Raw genomic sequence first — 3294 nt, 5'->3', positions numbered from 1 at the left:
CCACGCTTTAGGATAAACAAAGGATTTCTAATTTGTGGTTGTATTGTGTGTATTTTTAGAGCAGTGGTAACATTTCTACATTAACATTCAAGGTACATTATCTACCTTGGAAACAGCAGTTCCTAATGACCACAAGCTGCATGTATTAGTGTCACAATTCTTGTGTTATGTCACGTTTTTGGTTTTGTATGTCTTGTATTGGGTTTATTTTGCTGTTCGGTTCTCCCTGTCATGTTTTTCTCCTTGTGTATTGTCTGGTCCCTCTCCCTGTGTTTTTCCTCCCTGGTCGTTAGTTTCCCTGGTGTGTCTGATTGTGTTCACCTGTTGCCCTTGTGTTTCTCCTCCCCTACCCGGCTGTTTCTCGTCTCGTGATTACCCCTCCCTGTATTTAGTCTTGTCTCTTCCTGTGTTCAGTGTTGGTTCGTCTTTTGTTGTTGACTGTGTTCACCGGTGAGTGTGCTGTCTGTCCAAGTTCTATTCGTTATCCTTGAAATAAAGGTAGAATCAGTTTAACCTGCATTTGGGTCCTGCGTCCTTCGCTCTACCGTAACAATTAGCTGCTCTTGAGGGTTTGATCTGCACTAGCTTCATCCTGTGTTGTGGGCTTTTTCCAAACAAATCATGTTCAGCTAATGTTATGTTTCAAATGGAGATCACATGATCAATATGATTGATTATAATCAAAGTGAAGTAGACCTCATGGTGAGTTTTTTTCTAAAGACCTCAGCTTTTAAGCTAAAATGTATGAAAATGTTCAGGAAAAAGGATATTCAAATGATCACCATGACAACCGGGCAAACTCCATCGGCTGATTGTTTCTTAAGAACCTTACCCTAAAGGCTTATGGAGGAAAGACCAGGCAATGCAGGTATTTAAATGAGAACATGGACACTAAAAGATGTAACACAACATGACCATATTGTTTGGTACCACTATAATGCTTCAAGAAAAATGCTAAAAAACCAACTGCTATGGATTTGAACAATAATCCTTGGTTGTATCTAAAGAAAAACCATGTTTGAGGTTTAAAGGAGTATGTTTGTCACTTACTTTAAGTTAACGTGCATAAGGTAAGTACGTCATTGAGATTAACTCCACATGTTGACTTTTGGATAAAGACCAGAGTTTTGTTATCTAACAATCCACAAAAAACTTCCTCCCTACATGGACTCTGTCGCTGTTTATACCGCATCATAGATAACTAATATCCTCCAGACATTTAATACCAACCAAGAGGCTGCCTAACAGTTTTATACCCTCCTGTGGTGATTCAGTTTACCAACGGAAAATAACATCCTATTGAGCAAATTAGAAAATAGCGTATTGCAACAACACCTGCTCCAAAATAACAGGGCACCTGACATTCATTCTGCTGATAAAGTTCAAAGCAGGTAAACATTTCGCGACATGTATACCAAGCTGTTATCATTTTTCTAACAGCTGGTGGCTTTTATTTTCAGTCCAATTTTCTTAGCTGTATTAATATTTTAGGCAAACATCTTCTCTCCCTTTCTCTGCAGTCAGGTATTCATGGCTTTGACCCCTTCCCTGGAAACGGAGATAAGGTCTGTTCTTGATTGAAAATACTTATTGTGTCGTTACGAAATCATTTCTGTAAGTAGTTCTCTCGGAGCAATGACATGTCCTCGTTCTGCAGGTCCACTGTCCCTGCTGCTTGCGTCAAACTGAGAGGCTTGGTGGAATAATTGCTTTCAAGATAGTTTTGACCTGGGACGTCCAGTCAATATTACTCACTTTAATAAACTGCTGATGCTCTACATTTCAAATATGTTAAAATATAATGTGTGGATCTTGGTAGCTGTGGTGCTCTTAAGAACAAACGTGTGCACTGTTATAAGGTCGGTCACATAGCCTTCAGTCATTTCAAACTGCCATGCAATGAGCCCTATATAATAGGATGTTATCTAGCATGGGTTATCAAACACATATTGACCAGAACAACAATGCCGCTCTTGGTAATCTGACATTTTACAAAACAAGTTGATTGCCTAGAATAATTACTTCCTTCCCCAAACACAGTGCACCATTGTAACAATTTCAGCTGCAAAAAAGTGTTTCTGTATACCACAAGTGGTCAAAGGAGATGCGGCACATTAAGATGTGATCTAGTTTTGGTCTAAGTTCTACTGTGTTTGTTGTTAAAGGAGCATATTGATGTATTTCCTCCCAGCTGTGATGTGGATTAAGATATTAAGTGTGAATTCATACTCCTTTACCTGTCGATTATTATTTTGTGTATTATGTTCTCATGTCTTTCATTGTTGTTGTATAGCTGCTGCCTGACTATGCTCAATGAAAGGCAGGTTTTCCAATAAAAACAATCTCAAAACAGATGACACATTTTTGATCAGAAATATCTTGGTCTCCTCTTTTCGAGGTTACATTGTTCTGCTGTCTTTAATAGTACACCTAGGTAATCAACATATTATCGATATTTATTTTCTCTTATATTTTGCTACTCAGATTAGGTTACTGATTAAAAATATTTTAACGCAATACATTTTTAAAGTAACCCTCCCAACTCTGTTAACAACAGGAGACAACACAAGCATACAACCTCTGGATAGAGAAACTGGATAATATGGGGGAATGGACTGAGGACAAGAAATACCAGGACTTACTGACCCACATGATCATTATTAATGAGTCCTTCAACAACAACTGAAGACCTTTTGGACTAACTATCCTAAAGGGCCTGATTTAAAGTTAATCTTCTGTTAAGAGCCTCTGCAGGAGCTCACTAAGTTGGTGGTGTTATCAGAGATTCGTGGACTTGCTCAAAAACGTGGTCATACTGTATCTCTAGATTTTCATGCCAATAATAATAATAATAATATCAGAGAAATTAAGGTAAGAGTATGAAATGAGTGGGGAAAAATGTATCTGATAATCATTTTAATGAAACTCTCGGTGCAATTTCCACTGAGACACCCTCAGTAGTGGATTCAGCAACAGCTTGAAGTCCTGTGGTGACCAGAAGAAAAAAAGGAAAGAGAAATAAATGAGGGAGAACAAAACTGCGCCACAAGGGTGAAATGAGCTGCTTGTGATATGTATACTAAAAGGGCTGTAAATGCACTGAACACATAATATAGTGACTATTTTAAGCTTGCAGGTATAACTAGGGCAGGACATGTGTTGTTTAATTGAGATTCTGAAAGCATCAGCGCAACTGTAATTGCATTCAAGCTTGCTCACAGGTGACCTTAGAAAATAACATTTGCAGGCTCACTGTGATGAGTTATTTGCTCAGTGAAGCACAAGACTGGCCCT

General features: G+C 38.4%; 1 long non-coding RNA gene across 1 annotated transcript; it reads left to right on the top strand.

Annotated features, from left to right (window-relative positions):
• The first annotated feature begins 395 nt into the window (after positions 1-395).
• LOC104949555 (uncharacterized) lies at positions 396-2363 on the top strand. Its single transcript, XR_798814.1, has 3 exons — positions 396-868; positions 1521-1565; positions 1658-2363. It is a non-coding gene; the product is annotated as an uncharacterized lncRNA (long non-coding RNA).
• The last annotated feature ends 931 nt before the right edge of the window (positions 2364-3294 follow it).

The sequence above is a fragment of the Notothenia coriiceps genome, unplaced genomic scaffold (genome assembly GCF_000735185.1).
Source record: "Notothenia coriiceps isolate Sejong01 unplaced genomic scaffold, NC01 NC01_scaffold00000339, whole genome shotgun sequence".
NCBI lineage: Eukaryota > Metazoa > Chordata > Actinopteri > Perciformes > Nototheniidae > Notothenia > Notothenia coriiceps.
The sequence above is the reverse complement of the archived record's forward strand: the minus strand, read 5'-3'. Positions and strand labels throughout refer to the sequence as shown.